We start from the raw sequence: 15,393 nt of genomic DNA, 5'->3' as shown, positions 1-15,393 counted from the left end.
CTTTCTTAGAGTATCCTGACCACCACGTGATTACTCTAAATACAACTGCTTAGACACAAGCTAAGACTTCCTAGAGTATCCTGATCAACACTTGATCACTCTAGTTACTTACAAATTAATGTAATCAAATAAGAGTTTTACAATGCTTCTGAAAAGCTATAATCACAACAGTGATATTTCTCTTAAAGTTTAAGCTTAATCTCACTAATATATTACAACAGCAATGTAGTGAGCTTTGATGAAGATGAAGTTTGAGAGCTTTGATTTGAACAGCGTTTCAGCAAGTTAATTATCAGCAGATTCGGTAACCTTGCTTCTCATCAGAACTTCATATTTATAGGCACTTTGAGAAGATGACCGTTGGGAGCATTTAATGCTTTGCGTATTCCGTACAACATTGCATTTAATGTTTCATGCTTTTGTCAACTACCTCGAGCCTTGTTCACGCTGTGTCTACTGACGTTACCTTTAATAGCTTCCAACGTTCCTTTTGTCAGTCAGCGTAGCCTGCCACCTGTACTTTCTTCTGATATGATGTTTGTGTATACAGCGTTTGAATATCATCAGAGTCAAACAGCTTGGTGCATAGCATCTTCTTGTCTTCTGACCTTGAAGTGCTTCTGAGCGTGATACCATGAGAACTTCAGTGCTTCTGCTTCTGATCTCAAGTTCTTCTGATGCTTCCATAGACCTGTCGCACCCCAATTTTTGACCTACGATATTTCATTCATTTTGTCAAAATCACATTCATGTTTCACGCGCATTCATCATTTAATCGTCGCATTTTGCATATCTTGGAAAAAAATTGATTTTTTTATTAAAGTCAACAAAAATAACTTATATAGTTTAAAATAAATTTAATTCTTATACTAGTTTATTTTATTTTATTTTTTATAGTTTAGGTTAGATTAATTTTCTTTTTAGTCTCTAATATTATTCTTATTTTTAGTTTAAATTTAATTTAGGTTATTTTTAGTTTTAATATCATTTTTACTTTTTAGTTTAGATTTATTTTATTTTAATATTAATCATATAACACAAAAAAAAAGAGTTTTTTTTTAGATTCCATAGTTTAGGCCCAACTTGTTTTTTTAGTAAAGGTCCATTGTACATTTTTTTACACCAGCAAAAATAAAAGTAAAAATAATCGAATTGGTCCCATGTCTCTACATCTCCAATGCTGCTATTCCATGCCAAACAGAACGGTCCAAAACCTGCACCAACAGGTCCAAAATTGCTGCTCCACTCTCCATGCCAAACACTATTGTCCAAAATTCTGCATAAGTGTCCAAACTTCCTGCTCCAAAGCCTGCTTCATAAGCCACAAATTTCACCAAAATAGCCATACAATAACCTGCATACAAAAAGCAAAGAAATCAGTATCACCAAAATGTTCAAATTTCATCCTAATTTCCCCCCTAAAATCACCTTCATCCATCTATAAAACAGAGCAAAAACACATCTGCAAAGGAGAGGCAAAAACGATTCGAAGGCAGCCACGATACACAAAAAAACTCTGCTAAAATCCTTTACACTCCTCTTACTCATTCAAACAACTACCCTCACTCTTAACCATCCACCTATAACAACCATTTTCTTCACTAAAACCTTAACATAAACCAACCCAGTAACCTTTCTCCACCAATACACACAACCCTTCAATACACCTTCATACAACCGCCAAACCACCCTTCAACCCTGCAAACAAACCAAACAGACCTCAGAAATCTCACAACATTCACTCTACACAAACCGAAACACAACACACACAAACCGCAGAAAATAATACAGCAAAACAACACGTTCAGAAAGCAGAAGTAGTAGAAGGCCATAAAGACATACTTGAAGATACTCTTCATTCGCGATGTAACCTCTAATTCGATTCATTTGTTTCTTTTTTTTGTTGTTAATATATTTTTGTTGCTATTGTGATATGTTCGAACCGAAAACATCCATGGCCGAATCGAGCGAGTGAGGGAGATATGTGTTGTTGTTGTTCGACTGAGAGAGTGTGAGTGTGAGAACGAGAACCGCTGAGAGAGAGCGTATGAGCGAGAGGAGATTGAGGCCGTGAGAGAAAGTGAGATCGTGAGTGAGGGCTGAGAGAGGTTTTTTTTTCTTTTTCTCTTTGTTCTGTTCATGATACAGAGGCGTTGCCTCTTTTCCTTTTTTTTAGGGTTTTCTAACACAACTCTATCTTGCAATAAGATGGGTCATGGGCTGACCCAGCTCCGGCCTAGCCAGTTCTTTTTTATTTATTTTTATTTATTTTTTGGCTGTTAGTTTTATTTATTCTAATAGTTGGGCTTTACTCACTCCTATCCGGGTTTAACACCCCCATGGCCCATTTCTTTATTTTTATTATCTTATATATAATTAACAATTAGCATTTTATTATTAGACTTCTTTTTATATAAAAATCACAAAAAAATATATTTATTTATTTATTTTATTTATTAAAAGACAAAAATATATTTCCTTTTGTACATATAGAATTTCTTCCAAAATATTCAAAATGATACAAAAATATCTTTTTTTTAATCGAATCGAATTTTGAGATTTAATGGATGAATCAAGGAGGGTTCGTACGTACTTGTACGATTTGTCCTAAAAGTATTTGAATGATGGCCGTTAAGCTTTTATTCGATTACTTTGATTCCATTAAAGGCTCCATAAAATTCGATGCAATTCACCTTTCTTTTTCACAAAATGCTTTCTTTTAAACAATCAAATTATTTTAGTCTATAATGGAAAGAAGAGTTTGTACGTACTTGTACAATTTGTTCTTTAAACATTTAGGCGATGGCCGTTAAGCCTTTGTTTGGATGTTTAAAACTCCATTAAAGACTTCTAAAAACCCGATTTAGCAAATACTCTTTCAAGTATTTTAAGCGATGGCCGTTAAGCTTTTGTTTAAATACTTGAATCCAATTTAAAAATACTTCAAACTCAATCCATTTCTTTTACAAAACAATTTCAAACTCATCAAATCATCTTCATCACCTACGAGGAGGTTGTACGTACTTGTACAATTTTCTCTTTCAAACATTTGGGCGATGGCCGTTAAGCTTTTGTTTAAATGTTTGATTTCTCTTAACAAACAAACTATCAATTAATTCACACCTTTTAATTTTAAAACCCTTTTATAAACGAGACACTTAGTCAAAATTCAAATGCAATTATACTTCCACATGTGAAGAACGAATGTTTTCCACTCGAATGCGATGATGGCCAAAATCTTGTTCTAATCTTGATTTAGTTATCCATTCTTGTAGTGATGCAAACAATCTCTTATCCATGTGCGCATAGTATTGTTTGAATGCGATCGAGTACCTCTCGCTAAAATCAATCAACAACCTTTCGTGGTTCCATATCCCGAACTACGATCGCTCTGACTTTCCCATTGCACTAGGGAATACGTAGGCACAAGATACAAATGTCTTGGCGAGCACAATAATAAAAAACTTTTTTTTGTTTCTTTCTTCTTTCCAACCTAATAAATAACGCAAGTAGATAATAAGCTAACAATAAATCACAAGATTAACTAAATGGGTCCCATCGAATACGATGGAGGTGAGGGGTGCTAATACCTTCCCCTTGCTTAACCGACTCCCGAACCCTAATTTGGTTGCGATGACCATCTTATCCTTTCTTTTTTATTCGTGGGTTTTATCGATATTTTCCCTTTCCTTTCTTGGAATAAATAAAGTTCGGTGGCGACTCTGTTGTACTTCGAACGCGTGAAAATGCGTCGAGTCACATTTTTACCGCTACAGAAAGTGGCGACTCTGCTGGGGAATATCCTAAGAGAGTCAACCCTAGTTTAGTTTTTTGTATTATTGTTAGCTTTATTTATTTGCTTATTTATTTCTTTTATTGTTTCTTTTCTTATCATGTGGTTGGAATATCTTGACTTTTGGCACTTTGTGGACAAAGCTCTACACCCGAGCTCAAGAAACACATAAGATAAGATGGTGGGTTAGTGTTAAACTTGCTTGACGTAGTGTCAAGTGGGAGATACTAATACCCCGCCTAGAGTAGGTCCTTTGAGAAGATGTCTTTGGTTAAGTAAGTTATTTACTTGAGCGATGATGTTTTCAATTTGGATCGTTAACTCTAGGGACCTTTAGAAAAACCCTTAAACCATGACTTTTTAGGAAATGGTGGTTTCGCACCCAACTTGCGTAACGTAACTATTACTGTGGGTAAGTGCGAAAACTACACTCAGAATAGGCTTCATTTGAAAACATGGTTGTGTGGGAAGTTATTTGCTAGATGATCAAGTTTTCAAAAGTAGCTTGTAACTCTGAGAACTGTGTCTAGAACCTTGTCGAAAAAAAACCTTAGAACTATCCTATTGTGTGCCACTTTGTGCTAAGAAATCAGAATGTTTCCATATGATTTGAAATCCATTACATGTAAACCATTCATGACATACATGCATCCATATTCATTCGAGTTGTCAACTCATACCGTCTGTATTCATCTTCAACAGTCTTCTGTTAACCGTCAAGCTGGTTCCTCCACACGATTACGAGACTAGAGCCAACGTTAGAAGAAGAATGGCAGATCAAGAGCAACACAATGCTGAAGTCAGAATGGAGATTGAAGATTTGAAGTCAGGAATGACTAAGCTCACTGAAATGTTGCGAGTTCTGATTGCTAGAGGAGAACCACCTCAAAGGACTGTCATTCAAGAAATCACCGATGATGTTGAAGACCCTATTCCTGTTCAGAGGCCCGCCACTACTTGGCCTGAGTTTGGTTTACCTCCAAATTATTCTCCGCCTCACGCCACTGCTGCTATGTTGGGTCAAACTTCACGACCAATGTTCCAAGCTCCGATCATGACTGAGTCTCAGCCAATTGTGCACACTGCTGCCCAGACCGCTTATGGGAATCCTCTCTTTGAATACCATCCTGGAGACCATCAAAGTGAAAGCCAAAAAGAAGCTGGTGATATTGATGAAGTCAAAGAACAATATCAAATTCTGGAGAAAAGACTAAGAGCTATGGAAGGCGCTGATTACTTTGGGGTCGCTGCTGAAAACATGTGCTTAGTTTCTGATTTGGTCATACCTGCCAAGTTCAAAACTCCCGAGTTTGAAAAGTACAAAGGGTACACTTGTCCAAGAAGTCATTTGACCATGTACTACCGCAAGATGGCTGCCTATACCAAGAACGACAAATTGTTGATTCACTGTTTTCAAGATAGTCTGACTGGTGCTTCTCTAAAGTGGTATATGGGACTGGAGAAGAGTCGTATCCATTGCTTTCAAGATCTGACTGATGCTTTCATGAAACAGTACAAGTATAATCTAGACATGGCTCCTGATCGCCGTCAACTACAAAATATGTCCCAAAGGGAAAGAGAATCCTTCAAAGAGTATGCTCAACGCTGGAGAGAGCTAGCTTCTCAAGTGGAACCTCCTTTGGCTGAAAAGGAACTGACTGGAATGTTTATGGACACTCTCTCACCCTTCTATTGGGAGAAGATGATTGGAAGCGTATCCTCCAACTTTACTGATTTGGTGACTATCGGTCAAAGGCTAGAGGAAGGAATTAAGAAAGGCAAGGTTGTCAATGCTGGTGAGTCCTCTAATGGGGCAAGGAGGTCTTTTGGAAACTTCCATAGGAAAAAGGAAGGAGAAACAAATGCTGTGAGTGACGAAGGAAGAAGACCTCGTCAAAGAACTAATAACTATGATCAACCAATTGTGGTTACTGTTGCTCCTGTGACCAAAGCTCCACAAGTTCAAGCTCCGCAAGTTCAAGCTCCTCGACCTCAAGCTGCTAATCAGAATTTGAACCGTGCTGACACCCGATTTGATCCTATTCCTATGTCGTACACTGAATTGTATCCTGCAATGGTTCATAAGGGGTTGATAACGACTAGGGCTCCACCTCCGCTTCGAGATCCTCCTCCAAGAGGATTCCGACCTGATCTTCGCTGTGAGTTTCATCAAGGTGGTATAGGACATGACTTGGAAGGTTGTTATGCATTGAAGACTAGAGTACAAGAGCTGATTAATGCAAAGATGCTCACTTTCAAAGACATCAATCCCAACGTTGTCGACAACCCTTTGCCCGAGCATGACAAAAGTGGCTGAAGATTGAGAATGGCAACCTGTTTCCCTAAAGCCAAGTGTTTCGTGATAGGATAGCTCCTCCTCGTCACTGATTAGTCACTAGGCCTTGTTTCTTTCTGTTTGCAATTTCCTTGTTTTATCTCGTGTACTGCATTTGAACTTTGTTTGTTCTTAATTGTTTAATGTTAATGAAATGAGCATTGCGTATTTTGATTCAATCCACTGTGTTTATATTTATGCTTTATCTTTCTTTTTTTCAAAAAATAAAAATAAAAAATATATCTCTTGTCCATTTTCTTTATCAAACTTTTGTTTATGCAAATATTGGAGGGAGGATGATGAGAACAAAATACCCAAGTTGTTGAATTGTATGCTTTCAAATAAAACTTTGCTGATGATGTACAGGCATTGTTTCAATTCCCAAACACTGGAGAAATAAGGAAGTTAATCCCTCGTCAACCCCTTTGAGCCTAGAAGTTGGTGTTTCTTTCTATATGAAAACCCGCAATTTTAACCTGGGGCAGGGTAGTTCTCAGTTAATTTGCTTATGCATCCAATTTCAAGATAATCATTAAGTACATCTTCCAATAAGGGTTTCAATCAATGGTGACCTAGATGGTTATCATTAATCGTTATCAAGGCAGTCACTCTTTTTCCAATATTTCAAAAAAAACAAAAAAAAGCCCACTAAGTCAAAACCTACGAAGGAGACTTAGGCAAAACTGGGGCATCCCGCGGACTGTAATCTCAAAAAGAAACAGTTCAGGCAAAAGTTAGGGATATAAATAAAAAAAAAGAAGTCAATAAATTCCCTGAACAACAACAAAGCGTTGTGACTATCAAATGGAAGAAATGGCTGCCATCTTAAAGATTCCCTTGGCCTTTAAACGATCATCATCATCATAGGTGCAATTCCAAAGTCTCTTGGGACCTGAATGCATAACTTGAATTAACTGAGCATAGGATTGAAGATCATCACGAAGAATAGGGTGGGTACAAATATGCTTTGAGCCTATATCCTTTGTTTCTTAAACCGTGAACCAAGCCACGTTACAACCTTCAAAAGACCTAATTGAAGCAAGGTTTATTTTGAAAGCATACTACAACAAGGTTGCGTTAACCTGACTCCTAAAGATTTTTGCAATTCATTTGTTTTACCATACCTTTTGCTTTATCCATCACTTTGATTGTCTAGACCATCGTGTGTGGACATTTGATTCATTTTCTCTACATCAATAATATCATTCCTACAATGATTTTTGATTTCAAAATATGCTTTGGAGCATTGCATTAAAATTACCATTTTTGAATGAACATTTTATTTGCAAGCGAGTACTCATCTTCCAAGGAAGTTCAAACAGTCAAGAGACTTGATCAGTGATCCTATCAGGGGCACATTACTTCAAGATCCTATTGTTCAAGATTTATATTGGGGCAAGTGTTCCCGACATTCATTTCAAGAAACTGAAGCCAGGATCAGTTAACAAGCAGTCAATCAGGGGCAGTTTTCTTCAGCGATCCCCGAGCAGTTTATCAGTCCTTCCCAAAAGGGATCATCAGTGTGACAAAACTAACTTGGCAATGTTCTTGTGTGGAAGAATCAGAGTTCCAATCTTCCCTCACAAAAGATTCTCTCTCAGTTGTCATAATCAATTGCATTACATTCATCATTCACATATCATGCATAGAAAATTCAAAAAAATCATGCATCTAAACAAAATTCATACTCATTTACGTCTTTACCTTGAGATCAAAGCCCAACTTACTTGGCATCTATCAAAACATTGTTTGTCCTTTCACCCAAAGCTAGTCATTGGATTCATAATCTTTCATTATCGTCCAAAGCCTGTTATTGGATGTCATAATCTTTCATTGCCATCTGAAGCCTGTTATCGGATGTCATAAATCTTCCTTCGTTGTCATCCGAAGCCTGTTATCGGATGTCATATCCTTGTTGCCCTCCAAAGCCTGTTATTGGATGTCATAACCTCTCTTTCATCTGAAGCCTGTTATCGGATGTCATGCTTCCTTCGTTGCCATCCGAAGCCTGTTATCGGATGTCATTTTTTCTTTCTTCCATCCGAAGCCTGTTATTGGATGTCATTTTTTCTTTCTTCCATCCGAAGCCTGTTATCGGATGTCATAATTTTTCATTGCCATCTGAAGCCTGTTATCGGCCGAAGCCTGTTATCGGATGTCATAATTTTTCATTGCCATCTGAAGCCTGTTATCGGATGTCATAATCCTTGTTGTCATCTAAAAGCGAGTAATTGGATGCTACGGTCCCTAGTAAAGTGTTTTCACTTCATTCAAAGTCACTCTTGAATGTATTTGATATTTGATGTCGTCTAAAGCCACTCTTAGACGCTCCTTCCCAAGTTTTGTTTCAGATTCGTTCAAAGCTACTATCGAATGTCTCTGGTGATTTCCGCCGTCTAAAGTTACTCTTAGACATTCCTACTGTCATTTTTATCCAGAGTTTTATCCCTCGTTTCAAAGTTTCTCTATCAACAGTTTGTCTTTTTGTGACACTATATTCCCCATAGAATTTAGAGTGTCCCATATCATATTGCATTTCAACAAAAAAATTCATGCATTACATTCCATTTGCATATGAAGGACAAAAATTGTGTACTTTGTATTTAAGTCTCTTCACATCTTCGATGAAAGAAACTTAAATAGGGGCATCTGTCGCACCCCAATTTTTGACCTACGATATTTCATTCATTTTGTCAAAATCACATTCATGTTTCACGCGCATTCATCATTTAATCGTCGCATTTTGCATATCTTGGAAAAAAATTGATTTTTTTATTAAAGTCAACAAAAATAACTTATATAGTTTAAAATAAATTTAATTCTTATACTAGTTTATTTTATTTTATTTTTTATAGTTTAGGTTAGATTAATTTTCTTTTTAGTCTCTAATATTATTCTTATTTTTAGTTTAAATTTAATTTAGGTTATTTTTAGTTTTAATATCATTTTTACTTTTTAGTTTAGATTTATTTTATTTTAATATTAATCATATAACACAAAAAAAAAGAGTTTTTTTTTAGATTCCATAGTTTAGGCCCAACTTGTTTTTTTAGTAAAGGTCCATTGTACATTTTTTTACACCAGCAAAAATAAAAGTAAAAATAATCGAATTGGTCCCATGTCTCTACATCTCCAATGCTGCTATTCCATGCCAAACAGAACGGTCCAAAACCTGCACCAACAGGTCCAAAATTGCTGCTCCACTCTCCATGCCAAACACTATTGTCCAAAATTCTGCATAAGTGTCCAAACTTCCTGCTCCAAAGCCTGCTTCATAAGCCACAAATTTCACCAAAATAGCCATACAATAACCTGCATACAAAAAGCAAAGAAATCAGTATCACCAAAATGTTCAAATTTCATCCTAATTTCCCCCCTAAAATCACCTTCATCCATCTATAAAACAGAGCAAAAACACATCTGCAAAGGAGAGGCAAAAACGATTCGAAGGCAGCCACGATACACAAAAAAACTCTGCTAAAATCCTTTACACTCCTCTTACTCATTCAAACAACTACCCTCACTCTTAACCATCCACCTATAACAACCATTTTCTTCACTAAAACCTTAACATAAACCAACCCAGTAACCTTTCTCCACCAATACACACAACCCTTCAATACACCTTCATACAACCGCCAAACCACCCTTCAACCCTGCAAACAAACCAAACAGACCTCAGAAATCTCACAACATTCACTCTACACAAACCGAAACACAACACACACAAACCGCAGAAAATAATACAGCAAAACAACACGTTCAGAAAGCAGAAGTAGTAGAAGGCCATAAAGACATACTTGAAGATACTCTTCATTCGCGATGTAACCTCTAATTCGATTCATTTGTTTCTTTTTTTTGTTGTTAATATATTTTTGTTGCTATTGTGATATGTTCGAACCGAAAACATCCATGGCCGAATCGAGCGAGTGAGGGAGATATGTGTTGTTGTTGTTCGACTGAGAGAGTGTGAGTGTGAGAACGAGAACCGCTGAGAGAGAGCGTATGAGCGAGAGGAGATTGAGGCCGTGAGAGAAAGTGAGATCGTGAGTGAGGGCTGAGAGAGGTTTTTTTTTCTTTTTCTCTTTGTTCTGTTCATGATACAGAGGCGTTGCCTCTTTTCCTTTTTTTTAGGGTTTTCTAACACAACTCTATCTTGCAATAAGATGGGTCATGGGCTGACCCAGCTCCGGCCTAGCCAGTTCTTTTTTATTTATTTTTATTTATTTTTTGGCTGTTAGTTTTATTTATTCTAATAGTTGGGCTTTACTCACTCCTATCCGGGTTTAACACCCCCATGGCCCATTTCTTTATTTTTATTATCTTATATATAATTAACAATTAGCATTTTATTATTAGACTTCTTTTTATATAAAAATCACAAAAAAATATATTTATTTATTTATTTTATTTATTAAAAGACAAAAATATATTTCCTTTTGTACATATAGAATTTCTTCCAAAATATTCAAAATGATACAAAAATATCTTTTTTTTAATCGAATCGAATTTTGAGATTTAATGGATGAATCAAGGAGGGTTCGTACGTACTTGTACGATTTGTCCTAAAAGTATTTGAATGATGGCCGTTAAGCTTTTATTCGATTACTTTGATTCCATTAAAGGCTCCATAAAATTCGATGCAATTCACCTTTCTTTTTCACAAAATGCTTTCTTTTAAACAATCAAATTATTTTAGTCTATAATGGAAAGAAGAGTTTGTACGTACTTGTACAATTTGTTCTTTAAACATTTAGGCGATGGCCGTTAAGCCTTTGTTTGGATGTTTAAAACTCCATTAAAGACTTCTAAAAACCCGATTTAGCAAATACTCTTTCAAGTATTTTAAGCGATGGCCGTTAAGCTTTTGTTTAAATACTTGAATCCAATTTAAAAATACTTCAAACTCAATCCATTTCTTTTACAAAACAATTTCAAACTCATCAAATCATCTTCATCACCTACGAGGAGGTTGTACGTACTTGTACAATTTTCTCTTTCAAACATTTGGGCGATGGCCGTTAAGCTTTTGTTTAAATGTTTGATTTCTCTTAACAAACAAACTATCAATTAATTCACACCTTTTAATTTTAAAACCCTTTTATAAACGAGACACTTAGTCAAAATTCAAATGCAATTATACTTCCACATGTGAAGAACGAATGTTTTCCACTCGAATGCGATGATGGCCAAAATCTTGTTCTAATCTTGATTTAGTTATCCATTCTTGTAGTGATGCAAACAATCTCTTATCCATGTGCGCATAGTATTGTTTGAATGCGATCGAGTACCTCTCGCTAAAATCAATCAACAACCTTTCGTGGTTCCATATCCCGAACTACGATCGCTCTGACTTTCCCATTGCACTAGGGAATACGTAGGCACAAGATACAAATGTCTTGGCGAGCACAATAATAAAAAACTTTTTTTTGTTTCTTTCTTCTTTCCAACCTAATAAATAACGCAAGTAGATAATAAGCTAACAATAAATCACAAGATTAACTAAATGGGTCCCATCGAATACGATGGAGGTGAGGGGTGCTAATACCTTCCCCTTGCTTAACCGACTCCCGAACCCTAATTTGGTTGTGATGACCATCTTATCCTTTCTTTTTTATTCGTGGGTTTTATCGATATTTTCCCTTTCCTTTCTTGGAATAAATAAAGTTCGGTGGCGACTCTGTTGTACTTCGAACGCGTGAAAATGCGTCGAGTCACATTTTTACCGCTACAAGACCCATGTTCTGATTCTGCCTTGACCATCTTCTGATGTCTTGCCAGACCATGTTCTGATGTTGCATGCTGAACCTTCTGAGACAAAGCTTCTGAGCGCTGATTTGTGCATACTCTTTATATATTTCCTGAAAGGGAAATTGCAATGTATTAGAGTACCACATTATCTCACACAAAATTCATATCCTTGTTATCATCAAAACTAAGAATATTGATCAGAACAAATCTTGTTCTAACAATCTCCCCCTTTTTGATGATGACAAAAACATATATAAATGATATGAATTTGCGATCAGAAAGAGCAGACGACTAAAGACAATTTACACAGCTATAGCATAAGCATGTGAATATGTCTCCCCCTGAGATTAACAATCTCCCCCTGAGATAAATAATCTCCCCCTGAAATTAATACTAGAAGAATTTTATAAATAAAAGACTTCCCTGATTATTTCGGTAGAGACGTTCACATGTGCTTGATCTTCAGAACCTTCATGACTTCTGATTTCTGCTTCCATAGGACAGCGTCAGAACTTTGAATTTCTTTAGATCCTTCGAACATTCACAGCTTCTGATTTCTGCTTCCATCGGACAGCTTCAGAACTTGAATTTCTTTGATCTTCAGAACATTCACAGCTTCTGACTCTTGCTTCCAGTGGACAGCTTCAGAACTTGAATTTCTTTAGATCTTCAGAACATCCACAGCTTCTGATTCTTGCTTCCATTGGGGCAGCTTCAGAGCTTGAATTTCTTCTTACATCACTTCATGCTAGATTGTATCAGAACATTGTTGAATGTACCAGAGCATCATCAGAGCATCTCTACATCCTGAAATGTTACAGAACAAAACTAAACGACAAAAGTCAGCATGAATGAGTCAAAACATAGAATATGTTTCAGAACACATAATATGTATCAGAGCCATATAGAATGTGTCAGAACAAATAGACATAATGTTTCAGATCATATTCTATCATCAGAATATCTGAACATTCTTCCTTCTTGCTTCTGATTCTGATTCTGAAGCTTCATAGCACTCAGCTTGCTTCAAGAATCCAAGAACTTGATTCATCTTGTTGCATCCAAGAACTTGATTCATCTTGTTGCATCCAAGAACTTGATTCATCTTGTTGCTTCTCATGTTGATCTTTAAAGAGAATCTTCAATTCCTGCAACAACACAACTTAAAGCATAGAACTTTGCAAGTTCTGTTAGTAAAGCAACTGATTAAATCAAATCATTTATCACATATTTCTCCCCCTTTTTGTCATAACATCAAAAACATAAAAGATTCAGATGAAAAACAAAAAGAAACACATGGAAGAAAAAGATAATTTTCATTAAAGTTCAAGCAGACAAAAGTACAGAAGTACAAGAAGATAAGGAAGAGAAGATGCACAAAACAGATGCAGCACAAGCAAAAACAAAAACAACTAAGACTCAATCTAAGATGACCCTAGTCTCGACAAGATCTTGGCCAACATCTCTTGAACCCCATTGTTGTGCTCAGTCTGCTTCTCTACGAAGGCTCTAAACTCAGCATTTACTGAGCTTTGCTCATCCTGGTTCTTCTGAAGAACTTCCAGAGTCCTTGCAAGACGGGAAGGTTCATCAGAAGAAGCTTCACAGCTTCTATCCAACGGGATGGCATTGTGATCCGTAGCTTCCATTGATAGATCATTTGCAGGGATTTCCTCAATATGAACTGATTCAGCAACATGATCTTCTACATCTGCTTCTTGCATTGAAGCATCTCCATAATCTGCAGCTAGAATCTCAGAATCTCCATTCTCAAGTGCCTGAAGAATGGCAGCTAGATTCCTGGGGGCAGAAGGACCTTCAACTTCTGGTGGGTCAACAACTTCTGGAATGACCAAGCTTGGGTCTTCCTTAGAAGGGTTTTCCCTCAGAAAGTCAAAGAGGGTCTTGAAATCCCCGAGCAGAACTGGATATTGAGGTCTCCAGACCACAATTTCCCTGCAAGGATTAGCTTCCAATGCAGCAGCCAATCTTGCTACTTCCAATTCATCCACAAAGGGATTTTCTTCAGCAGCAACACAGTTTCTGAGAGGATGGTAGTATATACCATTATCATCCTCCAGAAGGTATCCAGGGTAACCAGGGGCAGCAGCCACTAATCTCTTCTGTACTCTCATTGCTTCTACTTGAAAATCCTTACGAAAGCTTCTCTAGAGACTTCGTGTAGAAACGTCATCCAGACCATTTAGGAATGCATCCTTTAGAAGGTCTAGACTGCTAATCACCTCATGTCTGAATAATTCCAAGTAGGTATAAGGTTCAGGTTCAGGCGGATTGAAGGTAAATTTGTAGTCAGGGTAGAGAAGGCAGTAGGGTTTGGATTTTCTGGTAGGTAAGGGATGGGATAAAGAAGGTGAATGTGTGATGGATGAGGAAGAAGGTACATTTGAAGGAATGATTGATGTGGATGGAGTAATAGAGAGTATAGGTTCAGAAGAGGATGGAGTATTTATGAACGGGATTGGTGAGAGAGATTTATCAGAAGGAGTTGGGGGAAGAATACTCAGAGGTGTGGGGTCAAGAAAGGGAGTGGAAGAAGATGATGGAGAAGGATTTGGTATAGTGAAGTTTACTTTTGGGTTAGAAGAAGGTGAAATGATAGAAGGTTTAGGGATAGAGGGAGGTGGAGTAAAAACCTGCCTGGAGACGTGTTCAGAAGAGGCATGTGAAGATCTGGTTCTGTGAAAGGAGTCTCTGATCCTTTTCTCCCTTCGTCCTTCAGGGTCCACCTTGTCAGGATCATAGGTGACCCTCAACTTCTTGGCTTTCATAACCTCATCTTCTCAGGCCTTTCTTTTTAGCCTAGCCTTTTGTTCCTTCTGATCCTTCTTCAGAAGATCAGCTTTGGACGGAAGTACTCTGCCACGGATCCAAGCAGGATCAATATCTGATTGCTTCCTAACACAATCTTCCAGGTAAAGCTTGACGACCTGATGCAGTTCTTTATGAAACAAGGAGACGAATCCTTCAACAGCAACTCTTCTTGACAGAATGTCAGGAAAACTTGTGCACACAAAAGGTACATTCTTAATAAGTTCCAGTCTGAACAAATCAACACCATTGAAGATGGGACCTTGAGCTACTCCAAGAAAATGAGATGCATTGAGTTTTTTGATGGAGTCCACCACTTTGCTTTCAATCAGAATGTCTGAAATCATTCTTCCGAACGGAATAGTCGTTCTTGGAATATGAGGGTACTTCACCCTTTCATCTTCTCTTGACTCAAAGATAGAAGTCTTCAGATTCTCAAACAGAATATGAGAGATGTTGATCTCAGTCTTTTTGCCAATGCAAAAAAGAGTATACTTGTGATCCGGACTGATGTAGGAGGAGGAGAGCATCCTCTTTCTATGGTGAAGGGAACCCAGAATAATCTCAGCCCATGCTTTATAAAATGGCCTTAAGGTGCCCGTGTTATGAGAATCAATTCCAAAAGCCAGAGAGATTTGTTTTTCAACTTTAGACCAGTCAACTGTTGCATGTTGAAGACCAGACC

The sequence above is a fragment of the Vicia villosa genome, linkage group LG1 (assembly GCF_029867415.1).
Source record: "Vicia villosa cultivar HV-30 ecotype Madison, WI linkage group LG1, Vvil1.0, whole genome shotgun sequence".
Classification (NCBI taxonomy): domain Eukaryota; kingdom Viridiplantae; phylum Streptophyta; class Magnoliopsida; order Fabales; family Fabaceae; genus Vicia; species Vicia villosa.
This window is presented reverse-complemented; position numbering follows the sequence as displayed.